This window comes from Rhipicephalus microplus, chromosome X (genome assembly GCF_043290135.1).
Source record: "Rhipicephalus microplus isolate Deutch F79 chromosome X, USDA_Rmic, whole genome shotgun sequence".
In the NCBI taxonomy this organism is placed as follows: Eukaryota; Metazoa; Arthropoda; class Arachnida; order Ixodida; family Ixodidae; genus Rhipicephalus; species Rhipicephalus microplus.
This window is the reverse complement of record NC_134710.1, coordinates 326,274,259-326,292,144: the sequence shown is the minus strand read 5'-3', so window position 1 is coordinate 326,292,144 and position 17,886 is coordinate 326,274,259.

Sequence of the window (17,886 nt, the reverse complement as noted above, 5' to 3'; positions counted from 1 at the left end):
TCATCTCCGTGAAAACTTGAAATTGATAGATAATAAAGACAACTTTCTGGCTCAGCAGTCTTCAGAGAAAGTTTCCGCAAAGGAGCGTCGGATGCTTGGAGAGCATGAAAAATTGGAGTACATGTTTTATGGGAGTGACCGCCACACTGAAAGCGAGATGAAGTGTGACTGTCTTTAGATTTGAGTCAATGCTAATTAGGAGAGTTGTGAGAGAATGAGCCAAGTCTTCTTCAAATAACTATATGGAAAACAAACTGAGTATTCATCTAGTGGAAGTGACACTAGTGACAGTGAACTCCTAATAGTTGATGAGCGTTGTCACAGGCCGATATATATTTTTATTTTTTTATTTATATCTCGCAAACTCTGAGAAGGTAGCGTACCTTAGAGCCGGCTATCCCAACATCATGACAGTTATGTACAAGATAAATAGTGCACGTTTATACAGCCACACGTGGCACTTTTTATCTTCTAGTAACCTTGGGCAGACGCATTTCAACTGTTTTTTCTATTTTTCACCAAGTTTCACCGGACATTTTTGCATTTGGCGTCATTCAAAGCATTGACAATATATCAGAATTATGGTGAATACAATCACTGTTTCTGTAGACAAGTGGTTACAGTGCTCAACTACAAACTAGGAGGTGCTAGGTTCGATCCAAAGTGTCGCCGAGCACTTTCTTTAAGAGGTTGCCCGGCCTGAGATTATGCGTTGCGGCGGGTACTAATTTTGTTTGAGAAGGTAGCTTCCGCACTCTCTTCTTTCACTCCCCTTTTGATCCAAAAGTACTGTGCCAAGCTCCTTCATAATTACATAACTCAGGGTTCATAATTTTCCCCTTCATCCTCTTTTATCGCAAAAGTGTCCATTGCTGAAATACCAATATCATACCTGGTATATTACTTTTCACGTGTTTTGATATTCGACCACCAATCAGTCGTCATGCTGTTTTGAAAAAAATCTAGAGATGCAGTGAGCTACTTGCTTGCGGCCAAGTTGACTGCCTTTGTCGGGACATGTTTTCGTGCTAATTTGGTGGGCATCATTACATGCAGCAAAGCCAAAGAGCACAGACAGTTAGAGAACACACAAACAGAGTGATTAGCTTGTGTCTTCTCTCCCGGTATCTGTCATGCTGCGTGCTTCAGTGTAATGCCACTGTCAATGAATAAAATAAACTATAACAGTTATTCGAGTGCTGCTGAGAGGGCCCCCTATATTACAGAGCGGAACAGAACAATGGCAGTTTGATTTGTGTCATAGAGAGATAATCTGCTTTTGGTTACTACAACACATTTTAAACCGATGTTTATTTTTTAATAACAACACTTCCAGTACAGATGAAACGTGCATGAACAAAATTTGTGTATTCACGTTGACTAGGTTTGCGACCTTAATAGTAATTGCTAACCGGTAATACAATATGCATAAATATCACACACGTATACAACCACAGGTGATACCTTGTTTATTCTGATTAAAATTGATATGTTGAAATCAACATATTCGACCAGCGCAATGTGTACAAGATATGCCATGTAGAGTAGCTATGCTCTAAACTAATCTTCGCTGGTTGGTTTCATTTTACTCAATATCTTGCTAATGACTGTACGTTGGCAAGTGAAACAACTTCTTCGAATGCACATATTTTGTATAAGGTTACATTTATTTTTTTGCAGTAAAAAACAAATTAAAATGTATAATGGCTCAGAAGAAAAGGAACTAGAAACAAATTCAGCCAAATCATTACCAAACTTAGTCATCAATAATAAATGAATTTTCATTTAAAAGATACATACATACATACATACATACATACATACATACATACATACATACATACATACATACATACATACATACATACATACACTGAGGAGTAAATAATAAGATGAATGGCTATAAAACAACAATTCTAATACACTCATCTTGAGTATACAAAAAGTAACCTACGAGAGAAATCTACCAGTACTGTCAAGCCTGAACTCGGTGTTTCTTGAACCATCTTGGATAAGCTTGATGCATAGTTTCGGCTGCTGCCCAGTGACAAGCAGTTTTGATAAGAAACACAAGAGTAAAGCCCCTGACAATGTCATGCTAAACAAAAGGGCTGTGCATCAATATTTCGTACATATCTGCAAAATTACTCTGTTCATTTACATAGCTTCTCTCCTTTGCAACACACTAACAATGCACGTTAGGACACCTGGGCTGAAAGTCAGCACAGCGCAAAGAAATTCTAGACAATACATGAATAATACAATTCTACGCTACTTAGCTCCTTGGTGTAAACAGTGATTATATTGACAACAATAGCCCCCATTTCGTTTCCCGAAAACACTCCTCAAAAACACTTCAAAGTTTGCACATCAACACAGTTCCCATACAGCTGTCTATTAGTCTGCTTGAAAAAATTCAGTTCACTGGTGGGCAAAGACTGTACACTAATTATGTGAGGTGATGCTCCAGTGCACTGCATGTATGTCTTACTGCTGGCCTCAACTGCGATGTTGCTCAGCACATACGTGTAAAATCACAACTAATACTATACCACTGCAAATTATGTGTCATATACATGAAACAGGGACCACGATAAATGAACATAAGAACATTTACCTTCACCCAGTTCAAACAATGTAAATACATTTTCATAGAGTATTCACAGCTCATCTGAAAATAGTAATAATAGTTATAAACACAGTGTTACTTCAACTAACAAACTGTTTTAAGAAGCCAGCTTTAATATTAGAGTATACCAGTAGATTTGTAAGGCTAAACAATTGTACAGGCACCTAGAAAAAGATAAGCAAATGCATGCTATAGCTACTTATATATTAAAATTATTATTTTTATTTATATTCTGAGTAAAGCTGCATAGATGATAACTCACTTGCATAGCACACAATCACATTATGAACAAACCTATCCGAGCAAAGTATACACAGGGTTCGTTGAGGTCCTTGAAATTCTTGAAAATTCTCGAATTTGAAAAATGCACTTTCAAGGCCCCTAAAAGTTCTGAAATTTTTCGCCATCCTTAAAATTCCTTGAGTTACCTGAGCAGTGCACTCTCATATCGACATTGCGACCTCCTAGATGTGGTACATCGGTGTGTGAACTTGTCAAACTCCCCATTTCTAAAGCAGTATTGCAGCGTGGGGGCACATGATCCCATTATGCAACGCACCGCTCAAGCGCGAGGGACGCACGAAGGGGAAACGCACAGGACGAGTGCTGACGAACGACTGTCATAGCTCGACATTTGAAGCGTGCTGCTTAAACAAACCAAGAGCGGTGCTAGAAAATAACGCACATGTATTCAAAGGTTGAGTGTAAACTAACCACTGTCACAGTTGTTACTTCTGGTTGTTGAGCATAGAACTTCGAGTGTCAACTGTGCACAAGCCGGGACTCTTGATGCGGTGGTGCCATCAAAATATGAAGGCTACAGCAAACAACTTGTAGGCTTAAGAATATATTTTAAGTCACTTCCCAAGTGTACCTAAATGCTCACTCCCCTAATTGAGGCCCATCGTGAGCGCGTCCAACACTGACGTAACTCTACAGGAAAGGCAACAAAAGTTCTAGCGACGTCACACCTGATCTTTAGTCAGCTTAGTGACTTACGGACTTCTGCCCCGTATATACCGGCAAAGCATCGCGGCTGCTGCAAGTAGCGGCGAGTTTGTTTTGCAGGTGCTTATGTGGTGCATGTGTGCGAGAGCTGACAATACTCAGCATGACGTGTGCAAAGCTTTGTGATCACGTGACTAAATCAGCTACACTGCTATGTACCTGCACAACTCGGTCTCCACAAAGAGGAACTTAAGATTACCCGTATCAAAAAGGCAACAAAGTATATAGCGAGAATAAATGAATCTTGGTCGTGTATCGTGCTTATTGGAGCTGTAATTAAAGATTGCAGCAAAGAACACGCAAGCAACAAATATTGTGGCATGATCTCTTTAAGGCCTGACTACACATATGCGTGGAAGCCCATCAGCACGTAACTTTCCGGCATGACATCGTGCCCACTTCCTATGGAGAGGATGCAAACAGTTATTAGGACTATGCATTTTTTATAATTGCGATATCCATATACTATAAGTACAATAAAATTGGTTATTCTTGAAAATTTTAAATTGAAGAATTCCAACTTAGCATGCCGCTTTGAGTCCTTGACAAACTTGCAACTGGTCTTAGAAAGTCCCTGAATATCCTTGAAATTTTCCTTTACAAATCCTGATACATTGAAAACGTTACACTTACACAGTAAAAACAGAGAAGTAGACTGTTGAAGGACGGACAGGCAGTGGGAGAACAATACACAAGCACTAAAATCTACTGTTAAATATACTAAGAGTAGTGATGATCCTCTTCCTTCCAAATAAAATAATCCACATAGATTCACTGCCCAGAGCTTATACACACATGACATCATTCGCGCTACACAAATGAGTGCATACTAAGGACTATATCGACTAAGTACAAGATTACCGAATTCATCGCTTTACTTTTCGTACTACAAAGAATGCAAACAAAGTTACCATTGCTGACCATGGATGCTGTGATTTATGGCAGGTAAATGCAGCGAAGCGCAGGAACTTTGATTACATGCATGTTAAAAACTTCAGCTCAAAATTCTTTACCCACTAACACTACAGCAGACTTTAAATTAGTGTCATAGTTTGGTGTCTTCCTTTCGAAATTTAAATAATTTGGAATGCAAGCAAACAAACTGCTGAATAATATACTGTTAAGAAGTTAAACTGCAGCTGCACAAAATGTTACTACGTATACAATTGAAACTGCTCCAGACATCAAAACGTGCTATTGCTGTCGTAAACTTCAAGCTGTGCTGTCGTAAACTTCAAGCAGGAGAACAGTCGCTGGCAGTCCCTTTCTACTTGTTGGTCTTCCGTGCTCTGTTCTTCATACACTGTACATGATCGTGGAGCACCAGATCCTTTGTTACTGCTGGAACTTAGAAAAATACAGATAATTGTTTTATCCACGCTACATGCAAAAGTATCCAGTTGTTAAATATGTGCTTATATTTACAGATGTACTTTCAGAAGCCGATGACAAGCCTCAACACACACACAAACAGCGAAGACTGAAATTATATTTTATGATGCTACAAGAGCAAAACTAAAATGTTATAGTTGAATACATGAAACTTCTGCCAGGCCTAATAAGCCAATGAAGTTTCTTCTATTTTGACTTTACACTAGGTGCGAGAAGCAGATCACAAATAAGTTCACTAAGAAACGCAAGTTAGACTGCATTACATCACAAGAGCTAGTGTTCACAACTTTAAGGCTTTCTAACATAGCCAGCTCACCATACCGCGTATAGGAGCAAATTGGCAGTCTAGAAGACCCAAAGCACTTGTGGATTATGAGGATGCGTTTTGCTAACATCTATTATTCCAAACGAAGAAAACCTTTCAAAAATGAGCTTCATAAGGGGAAATAATCATATTCAACAAACACAGCTGGCTCCTACAGGTGCTGCCAACACTCACCATTTTTGTTGATATCAGTGTCTTGCCGGATGGATATGCAATGTGCTGCACAGAACACTATAGGAACGCTTCGTTACTTGGCTTACATGTGTGGTGGCTGCATCGCACTGCTGCTGAAGTAGGCTAGCCACAGACAGAGAGATGAGGAGCCATGACTTTGAAACACACTGAATGTCACTTTTATAGATCAACAATGCATACTTAGGTCAGGTAAAATTTGTAGAAAAATATATCAAAATGCAATTGTGGTGAACGTGTTCGGCTGAAACACAACGAGAAAAAAGCTAGATCAAGTAAAAGATACAGTCATTGGCCCTATGTCGTCTGAGGCTTGTTCAATAGGCCTTTCAACTTGCAAGTTGTGAACAGCCAGGCGATTTTCGCCCACTTGCCATTTCCTTCCAGAGCACTTGATCCACAGAGTGAGTCACAAGCTCGAGAGCTCAATGAGGAATCAAAGTATTTGTGCTCGTTCAAAATCACGAGCTTTTAAGCCTCAGATGATTGGAGTTTCATTCATAAGCTGCAGGCTTTCAACATTCTCAATTATCCTTCAATTTATTCCTATATATGCTCAATAAGCATTATGTGTGAGAATAATAGAGGTATCCACTGCAAGCAACCATGCTTGGGTTTTAAATTTGTGCGCAGTAAGTGGCGTTCACCTAATCGTATGTATTAAAGAAAAACTAACCTTGCAGCCCGCCGTTAGGCAGTTTTGTGCCCTCGAAGCTCCCAAGCAGATCGCAGTCCTTCCAGATGAGGCTGCCATGCATGCTTCCTGGGCAGATCCAGGTCCGCTGAATGATAACAGTCCCAGCAGTGACGTAGACTTGCACAGTTGAGAGCACGTGTCTTTCCTATTTTCGTACAGGTGCTCCAAGTCATGATGAGTCTTGATGTGCAAGTGTGTGCAGCCGATGCATCACATGACCTTAACAAATTAATTTCTATGATTTGTGAAGAGCCAAAAACGAGATATTTACAAACAACAACTAATATCTTATCTAATATCTAATATATTATTATAATATAACATTATAATAATATTATTATAATATTTCAATATATTAATATAATATATATATTTTATTAGCTAATATCTAGTATATTGATATATTAATAACAGTAGTTGTAAATTTTTTCGTGCATGAATCTAATATAGGGAAACATTACATCTGATTGGCTTAAGAACTTGCACACGTTATAGTACTGCGTGAATAGCAACAAATTTAGTTCTGCTAGGTCATCTCACCGATGGCAGTATTTAGTAGCCATCAGTGTCATGAGGAACCATGTGTGCTGTAGGGCCGACAGGCAAAGCATATCAGCAGACTAGAAGCTGCCAATGACAGCAATGAAGGGCTGGCCAGGTGTGCACGTCCATTGATATAGTGTAAGAACTGGCCATTACCGGCTGTTGTCAAGGCTCTAGTGCCGTGAAAAACGATGGCCAGTCGAACTCGGAAACCTGTATTTAACAGGTACTGGCCTACCACTTCATACAAAGCCAGACACCGCAGAAATCTTTGCTCTTTCTGGGGGCCGGAGGGAGGCTTGACGTTCACAGGCTCTCGCTGCCACTTATAACTCTCAAGTTCTTACCGAGAAACGGTCCAAGCGCGCTGCCAAAGTAGCACGATTCACAACAGATTGTAACATCTCGCAGCTTCGGTTCATCACATCACAGCAATGGGACTATGGTTATCACAAAAAGGAGAAGTGACGAGCTAACAGACAAAAGTACCAAGCTCCACCACCGCAACTTTGCAGGGCAAAACAGTTATCAGCACCGTCTTACAATTTTCGGTCACACGAGCACAGCTTCTTCACAAGTTTTGGAAACGTTAACGCAGCACCACTGTTCACAATGAACGTCGTTTCACTCCAGAACACTAGATTGTCCACTAGAAAATAGAAGCGTATGGGCTAACCGATGGTGAGGCAAGAACCCAAAAAAGCGCGTAGTTAATACGTTACCGCACGTGTTCGGGGTCACTCATGTGTTGTGCCAAAACGCTGTCAATCCGAAATGTTGCACAGCACCCAACTGAGAGACTGGAAAGTCAAGCGAACGAACTGTTAACGGCACACAAACACACATTGCAGCCTTCTCGATTGCAAGTAGCCGTCGATAGACCGGTGCCGATCCCGCTTGATAAACACACCAATGCACAGGCTCAGCTGTACTTCACCGTACACCTTTGCACTGCTACAGCTTTCCACACTACTTACACGCACCGAAAGAGCTGCCGTAATCATAACGCATCCGGTCGAACGCTGAAGTAAGTCATGCGAGAAACGTTTGCTAAAATTCGCACCGACCGATATGCTGTTTACGACGCCATGTTGTTTTAGACAACTGCGCAGTACGTAAGAATGCTCTTAGAAAGTATTTGCGCATTTTTTACGGCATGAAAAAATTTACCCTTATGTGCCAGAGGGGCGATATGACAAACACGACAGGCGTGCCAGATGAAAGAAGTGTGTTGGCAACGTCACGAAGTGAGCTGATGTTGAGGGTATTGCTTCACAACCAATCACAAGCTCTGCCTGTCTACCAAGCCGTCGTCTGCTCGCGTTTGTCATCTGCTTCAATCAGAGCATGCGGCGGGGGATCGGCCTTCGCAACGCAATTATTCCCAGGTCAATTGGTCGCTGCGTCGCATAAAATACATGCCAGTTGCTCGCTCTACCTTTGAATGATGTTTCTGCGCCAAGGTAAACGGCTTGTATTTGTCGCAGGGACGAAATGAGCCAAGGTTCGCTCCAGAATCATGAGGGTTTGCATATTTTCGGTGTCATTTAAAGTTACTAAGGTCAGTTTTTCCGGACTGCTTGCCATATCATTACGGTTCATATTGGTTTTTGTACATTGAAGGTGAAAATGCTTGATTTGTTTGCAGTTCCATGCGCAATCACGCATACCCCTAATTCGCTTCGGTTTACAAAGTACGCACAGTTTCAGATCGTCCGGAAGTGTATCGACAGCTGTATTTCAGAGATCGCTCCTATTGGACAGTTAGAGCCAATCGAAGTGCACTAGAGCACAATCTTTATAAACCATCACTAAAAAGTTCCCCTCATTTTCCATTCTAATAGCCTGGAAAGAATGTGCTCCCATTACCCTTTTTGGTGGTAATTTCCACCAATGAGGCAACGATCTCGTGTCGTGCTTTTAATTGGATGAGATGGGGCGCAACACAAGAACATAGCAAATAAGGTTGATCCTTTGCCGTGCTGCGTTCGAATGCACCAACCAGTCTAGTAGCATATTGGTTTTATTTCAACAACTTATGTTTACATGCGTAATTTTACGCCATTAACGCCCAATAGGATTCTTCAATTACTGCAACTTCGAACTTAATAGATGACGGTGGTTGTCAATACCATCCACTACCTCCAAGGGAAACAACACACGAAACTCTAAGTGCCGAAAGAAATAAAAACGCACCAGCAGTGATCAGGCAGCTCTTTATGGGCGTGAATGAACTCCAAACCAGCCAGGGCACCAAAGTATACTGCCACGATGGCAGGTTTTCAGTAGCCACATTGTTCCTAAGAGTGGTCCGAACCACTCTTAGGATTTTTTCTTAGCCAAGCTGCTTTTACACAAAATTTTGCTGCGTGAATCCACTTACGAGCACTTTTCAGTGACTTAAGCGAATATAGCAACTACATTACCATCACTGACATGTTCGCGGGCAGTCACAGCGCGCTTTCTTGCAGTGGCCGACGTGACAACGATGACCTCTTACGACGTTTTTTTTTTCGTTTCTTGAATCGACTTACGCAACAAAATTTCTCTTGCGCGAAAATGTTTTCGTTAGTGAGTTTTATGAATCCGGCCCTTTTCAGAAAAAAAAACCCCTAAACCACTACGACATGTCGGGGCAATGTCCACAGCAGTTGCACTAGCTGTGCGCTTTATAACAGTATATAAAAAAGAACATTGTTTTCGCCAAGCATAGCCATGCGCTGCTCGAATACGCCTTCGGAAATGGCGGGGGGTGAGGCGTTTTTTTTTCGCATCATCTTTGGACAATGCGTAAGAGATGACTCGGTGAATTTATGCCGCAGAGCACAATGCTGCCAACTAAAGAATAATTATTCCAGAACAGATAAGAAACTCTCAATTTGCATAGTAATACTACTGTGCTGACTAATATGCAGATATATTGTTGAGAAACCAGTTTGAACCCATTTTATCGCGGGAGCATTTATAGAGAAACCCTGTTTGAAAAGGGGATTTCATTAGCATCGTTCTGTGATTTAATATATGGTCCCCGCCCGCCACAGATGCTGTAGGGGGAGGGGGTGAGATGAAGTGTGAAGAGGATTGGCCGGACAACGATCGATGGAGCACGAGAATCTAATCTATAGTCAAGTGATCAGGGGTGCATGAGATGGTAGATGGCGAAGGCCGGTGAGATGAAATAAAATGTTCGTTAAGCTTAGTTGGTGCCACATTTTGGTCGTACATTAAATATAATCTTGCCATAACTAACGTGGGACTTCTCTAATGCAATTATGTCAAATAACTGTATGCACCTGGTTCGTATGCTTATATAAGCGGTACAGCCTCAAGCATTCTAACTGCAATTCACGCTGTCACAACTTTAAAATGCGCATTTTTAGTTACTGCATTTAGAGTAAGTTTGAAATTCATATCGACGATCTCGGACATGCACTGATCTAGAAACGGCACTTCTCCGATGGTTGGAACCTTACCTCATACGCATGCGACAAGTTGCGAAAACGTGCTGGTCTGAAAAAGCTACCAGATTTAGAGCGTGCATTGCAATACGCGAAGGTGTTCGCCTTTCCACCAGTGAAGCTGAGAGATCAACTGTATCTGCCCACCAAACAGAAAAAAAAAAAACACGTAACTTTCACAGTTGATGAGGCACTTAGGTATAAATAGACATACGTTTTAGTTGAATTGCGAGGGGTGCGGCGAATAAGGACATGATAGACAACAAGGAGCCGGCAGAAAGACGCTGCAGGAATTTCCTTTATTGAGCTCTCTGGAGGCTATACACTGACGCAGTTATTAATCTTTAGTATGCCACTGCCACTATAAATAAGGTCAATTAGTGCAAACGTCACTTTAAAGCTTAGAACCCGAAACTGGGCAATCAATAACTCACGATCCCGAGAACGTTGCGGAAATCTCATAAAATACCGCGGTACGTGTGATTGCGATCATCACGTGACGTTTATGGAGGTGAATTTGGCGAATTTTTGTTTTAAAAGCCGTTCTCTAATACGACATCTCTCAACTCTCCGCCGCTACTTTTTGCAAATATATCTACTTGTATCAAGATCAAAGAGACGTCTTTTATATTGAAAACGCTGTGCTTTAGTATTGGTAATAAATAACTTCGTGGACATTGCAAAGCTTATATATAATTGTACTGCTTAGTGCTCAAATCTAAAAAGAAGTAATTTGTTGTTTTTTTTTACTTCTTATCCTATGCGTACATAAAAATACCGTCAACGTGAGTACATAGAATGTTCAGAAGCAAAATCTTGAGCACAATGACACCTAAATTACGCTGTCAAGGCGCAATATGAGTGAATAAATAACGTCTATCGAAATTGCGGCAGTTTTATTCGACCGAAGCGGGGCAAACGTTGTTGATGCCTCTTTTTACAAATTACTAACACACGAAACTTAAACGTTTCCTGGCAAAGGTAGTTGAGCACTCATTGTGCATAGTTTGGCCGCAGGGGCAAAAAAAAAGAATGCTGCTGTAAAAAAATAAAAGGCCGCGCGAAGAACGGCAAGCACCTCGAAACATGCAGCGCCGACTTCAAAGAAAGCTGCAAAAGAGCATACAGAGATTTAACGCGGCCAAACAACTGCCACAGCTCGACCTTCACAGGGACACCTAAATACTTAAAAAAACACACGATATTATGGTGTCATGATACGTAATTTACTGCGGCGAACTCAAAAATTGTGTCGAAAACTTGCATAAACCAGCGCAAGTAACTTTATTTAGCCGAAAACAAGCAGCAGGCACCGTGGCCGCCATCGCGAGGTGCGCTGCAGCTGTGATTGGTCGAAGCTTCATGACGTCACTTTCAAGAAGGTGAGGACAGCTGACTGAGCTCGCCGGCAGTCAATGCCGTGTTTATTTGTTGAGGCACTGCGCCGAGCTCCCTACCAGGCTATAGAAGTTAGGCGACTTTTCCACTTCAAACTGATACCACCACTATCTGTTGAAATCGGGAGTTACTGTAACCGCCGTATTCTAGAACTTCTCTTCACTCAACGCTTCACCTTCACCTGAGAAAGCCAATGGAAGCGCTGTCTCTAGGCACGGCAAGTCACTGCATATCAGCGATATTCTGCTGCGATTCTTGAGTTGCACCACGTCATTTTCAGCCGAGCGGTGGTGCAGTGCTCAACTCTGTCAAGTGAAGGGGGGCAGTCGAGTCGAGGAGAGTTTGTGAACGCGGGGGTAAGTATGGTAAATTGGGAAAGTCGGACCGAGTTCACTGTACAGCCGTACATGTTCGAGCCGGTCACCACTTTAAGGGCGACGACTGAAGCGGCACAGGAAAGCGCGTCCCAAGCAGCCACCTTCACCCACGTTGGAAACATAGACTGGCAAGAATAAGATGGATGTCATTGCTTAATTTCACTGTAGTAAACTGTTACAAATGAAAAGCTTATTAGTGGATATCAAATTTCATGAGAAACAGCAGCATCGGCACACGCTTTAGCCTATTGGCCTGGTCCACGCTACGTGCGGGCAGCGTGCAGAAACATCAGCTGTTCGTGGATTTCACAGCTCAGAGTGAAGCGTTAAGGCAGTCAGTATCGTACTCCGCAAGGCGCACGCGACGAATCAGTATGCTACCCCGAGAAAAAATAAGGAGCCAGACGAGTGCCGCTTTTGCCGCAGTGGTGGTGTGTGCCGCAGTGGTGATATCAAAGCGGGAGCGCTTCCGGCACACGCAGAAAGTCTTCTGCAGTCGGTGAGGTGAACTTCGGGGCCGTGCCATCAGCATGCCACGCTAAAACGAGATGCTTGCTGTGCGAAGTTTCCTCTCCGCCATGGCAGAAGCGACCACATAGAATCTTCAACATTGTTCGAAGTATGGTTGTGTCGTAGGCTGCCACAACAATGCAGACAACACCAAGGCACGCTTCCACTAGTGAAGTTGTATTTGTTCCCCGGCAGTCATGCTGGGGAACCGAACACTAAGCGAAGTTTGCGAAAGATAGGGCAAGGTTGACGTGAAAGCCGAAAAAAAAGAAAAACAAGACGAGCACTTCAACCGGACTCGAAGTGGGTAAAGTTAAGGTTGCTGCCTCGCGGTGAAGTCAGCGGGTCTTGCTCCCGTGGCACGGAGGACATTACTGAAGTTTCTCGGACATTTTATAGCTAAGACCGTAAAAGTTTAGCGTTCCTTCTTCTTTAGCACGCCGCAAACAATTGTATGTGACACTACATGGCTACTACTGCTACATACCACATCAAAACAACAATTATATGATTTCAGAAACGTCAACACAGCACATAAATAAAGTGCGTGACTTCATGTCGACAGAATGAGACTAACCACGGGGCATACGTCATACACGGTATTGTCACGGACATGACAAATGCATTTCGCAGTGATTTGGGCCTCGTCGTCATCTATCGTCTGCTCCACATCATAAACGTGAATAATGAGTTTTACTCCTTAGATTCGCTTTTCGGTAGTGCTTTTGCAGCTCGGAGATCTTTTTGAAGCCACTTTGCAGGTACACTGTGAAGTGACTCAAACGCACCGCGTGTGCTCTGCACGAGCACGTAGGCGAGCGGCATCATGTTGGCGGGAAGGAACAACGCGAGACATACAATTCCAATTTTTAATTTTCTACCAGAGATGGGTCGCAGCGCCACCAAGCATTGCTTTGGCTCCCTATGTTGATATGCTTGTCTGCCCTTTGAGGTAGATCCCCAAATGATTTGAGATGGAGCTTTGTTAATCTTGAAGGACAAGAGAGACGCACAAATATTCCACCCTGCGGTGGTCAAGATAGCCTATGTGTTCTGTGGCGCCAACCAAGACGTTTGCACCACGAGACGGCTGTTTTTAAGATGTAAGCCATAGATGCCCCATGAAACGCGAAATGAGACCTCTCGTCTCGAGCGTCGTTTTGTGGCGCCAGCGTATATGCGAGTGATGCAAAAAATAGCCACCACGGGACAAAGTCGTCATATGACTTCTTTTTGAGGTTAAATAATGTGACGTCACGTGGTCACCTCATCATGTCGCATCCTCGTTTGGTCAAAGGTGGCTCAATCGCGTTAAGACGATCAGCCGTCTTAACCGCATGCATAAGATACGCTTGGAGTTTCTGGCACTGCGCAACATCGTTTTTTGCAAGGTTTACAGAATTAGACCATTTATCATATGGAAATTCTGAAGGGAAAGCTTTCTTTACGCTACAGGCTGCTGATTGGCAATTGTTCTTTTCAATAGAAACTAATTTAGTTAAGTCTTCTTAAAATGAAACTGATATCTGCAGCTATTTATATAATGAAACGTGTATGAAACTGTCGCTTCGCCACAGCTGAAATGGCACCCGAAAGGAGGAAGATGACAACGTGGTTGTTGTGAGTTGGTTTCTTGAGCTTCCCCCAATGGCCAGCATGACTGTGCACTCTTTAAGCCGTTAGTAAGGCATGCTGTCGGTGAATAAATCTTGCCCGTAGCATCTTTTGGTGGAGGTGCGGGGTCTTCAAACAACCCAGCTCTGGAACTCCGCAGCATTGATGCCGCGATGCGTCCAGCCACGATGCCTGAAACCGGCACTCAGGCCTCGCCATCCGCGCTGGCTCCATCACCTGTAATTCACCCCCCCCCCATCTTCTTGACCCTGGCACGTTTTTCGGTATGGACAGCACGGGCGTCGAAGAATGGCTCCCATTATTCGAGTGCGTCAGCAAGCACTACCGGTGGGACGAGACGCTTATGCTGGCAAATATTCTATTCTACTTACGGGGTACGGCACGCGCCTCGTATGAGTTGCATGAAAAAGAATTAACCAGCTTGGACATATGCAACTAAAGCTTCGCGACTTGTTCGGTCGGTCAGTTGCTCGTCAGATAGCAGCCAGGCAAGGACTCGCGTCGCGTGTTCAATCCCGATGGAGTCTTACGTCACGTACATCCAAGACGTACTGGCACTGTGCCGGAAGACAGACAAAAACATGTCCGGGGCGATTAAGATCAGCAACGTGTTGAAAGGCATTGCTGATGATGCTTTCAACATATTAATGTGTAAGAACTGTACCACTGTCGACTCCATCATAACTGAATGCCGACGATTTGAATAAGCTAAAAGCAGGAGATTAACACACCACTTCATGAGACTACCAAACACAACTATGACTTAGTCTTGCGAAGATTCTGCAGCACCCTGTTCACTTGCACCTCCTGCCAATATCGCAAGGACTGTTCGCCAGGAGCTGGAGGCCATGGTACCCGCTTCCTATTAGCCTTCTGCACAAGACAACTGGGCAACAGTCTCGCTCATTCAAGCCGTCGTACGTCAGGAGTTTGCTTACCTGGGCGTCCAGGTTCCCCAGCCAGCCAGGATCATGCCGCAGCCCATGAGCACTCCCGTCCACAACGCTGACCACCACTCTGCTCCACTTGTCGCTGTGACAGCTTCGACTCCTTGGTTTCCACCACGCTACCGAAATCCATCTCAGTGGCGCACGCACGATGATAGACCCATTAGCTTTTCTTGCTCTCGAGTTGGGCACATCTCCCGCCATTGCCGCAACAGGTGGTATTTCCGGCCAAGCTTTCCTAATGTCGACCACCGTCAGGACCATGGACACTATTCGCAACCCGCTTTTCAAAATGACCATCTTCGGGACCCTTCACCTCGCCGTTCATCTCCACGCTCCGAACCGCCCTACGCTGACGTCGTCGCCCAAAGAAACAGGACTTGCCACTCGCCGTCACCTCAGGGTAAGCCGTCAAGCTCCCCTCAACGGCGCCGCTCTCCGTCACCGGCCTATTCTGGTCATTCCCCGGGAAACTGACGAGTGCAGCTCCTGGAGGTGGCGCTGCGTTGACGACTCGGAACGAAAACCCTCAACCAGCTACAAATTCAAGACGCAATTTACTTCAAGTGGTCATTGATGGCTACGCCGTTACTGCTCTAATTGACACTGGTGCCCAAGTATCTGTTATGAGTTCAACATTTTAATTTCGCCTGAAAAAGGTTCTCACACCTTCTATGTTCTCTACTGTTCGAGTGGCCAACGGAAGTCGAACATCGGTGATTGGCATGTGCACTGCCCACGTTACTGCTGCCGGCCACCACGCTTCCGTTGTCTTCGGTGTCCTTGATGCTTGTCCACACGACGTCATTCTTGGAATTGATTTTTAAACCACCCATTCCGCCTTCATCGGTTGTTCGACAGGTATCTTACGGCTCGAACTGTCTTTGTGCACCGATTTCACTCCTCGAAGTCGCACTCGGCTACGATCCATGGAGTCTCTACGGCTACCGCCCCAGGCTGCTATGTACATTCCTGTGTCGCCCTTTCCGTCCGTTCCTGATGGAGACTATTTGGTGGCTCCCCTCATCAATTTGACCCTTACGAACCACATCACACTACCACATACTATAGTGGTTGTTGCTAACAACACGGCGGTACTTCCAGATCTGAACTTCTCTACGTCAACCCAAGTTCTTCCCCAAGGCATTACTTTAGCCGATCTTTCCACCCTTGATGAATGTTCGATTGGTTCTTTTACCCCTGACACTAAGACCATGGCGAAACCTGTAATCACCCCGCAATATAAGGCGTTTCTGGACAAAATGATATCCAGCGACCTCTTACCTTCCCAAGTTGCAGCGCTCCGGGGTGTTCTATTTCCTTACCTGGATATCTTTGACGTCGACGACCGTCTCTTGGGCCGCACAAGTGCCATAACCCACTGCATTGACACCGGCGACGCCAGTCCACTCCACAAGGGCGCTTATTGCGTGTCACATGCTGAGCGCCAAGTTATACAGGCGGAGGTCAAGAAAACGCTGAGAAAGACGTCATTGGGCCTTCATCTAGTCCTTGGGCATCTCCTGTGGTCTTAGTTAAAAAGAAGGGCAATACTTGGCGCTTTTGCGTCAACTATCGCCACCTGAATCGGATCACCAAGAAGGACGTTTATCTTCTACCCCGAATCGACGATGCACTAGACTGCCTCCACGGCGCCAACTATTTCTCGTCCCTTGATCTGGATTCTGGCAAACTTTGGTCGACGACTGCGACCGCGAGAAGACAGCATTCATCACAACTGACTGCCTTTACCAATTTAAGGTCATGCCTTTTGTGTTGTTCAGCGCTCCGCCCCGGCTGCTTTTGAACGTATGATGGACTCTCTTCTCCACGGTTTCAAATGGTCAACCGGCCTTTGCTGTTTGGACGATGTAATCGTTTTCTCGCCCTCCTTCAAAAGCCGTCCGTCTGTCTCGTATCTCGGCAATTCTTGATGTTTTTCGTTGCGCTGGTCTCCAACTGAATTCGTCGAAACGCTCATTTGGACGCCGGCAGATTAAACTACTTGGCCATCTTGTTGATGCAATTGGTGTTCAACCCAACCCAGACAAAGTCCGTGCAGTCCGAGAATTCCCGGTTCCGCGTTCCACACAAGAAGTTCGCAGTTTTATTTGCCTCTCCTCATACTTCCGCCGCTTTGTCTTCAACTTTGTGGATATTGCTAGGCCCCTCGCGAATCTCCTCAAAAAGAACGTGGCCTTTTCTCGGGGGAAGAACCAAGAACATTCCTTCATGCCGTTGATTACCGCCCTCACATCACCACCTGTGTTGGCTCATTTTGATCCAGCGGCTCGAACAGAGCTTGGCACCGATGCAAGCGGCCATGACATTAGTGCTATACTCGCTCTGATACAGAATGGCACCAACTGTGTGATATCCTACGCTAGCCGCCTTCTGTCGAAAGCGGAAAACAATTATTCCATTACTGAGCGGGAATGCTTAGCCCTCGTTTGGGTCATTGCGAAATTCTGTTCATACTTATAAGGACGTCCATTCGCAGTCATCACGGACCATCAAGCGCTTTGCTGGCTGTCGACGCCTAAGGACCCTCGGCCTTAAGAAGACTCGGCCGATGAGCACTTTGATTACAAGAGTACACGTTCTCGGTTGTGTACAAATCTATAAAGCTGCACAGCGATGCTGGCTGCTTATCCCGGAATCCCGTTGATCCACCTAACTCCACTGATTTGGAATCCTATGCCTACGTTTTAGCCATCACTAACTTTCTGAACGTGGCCGACGAACAGCGCTGAGATCCATCGCGGCTCATCATCA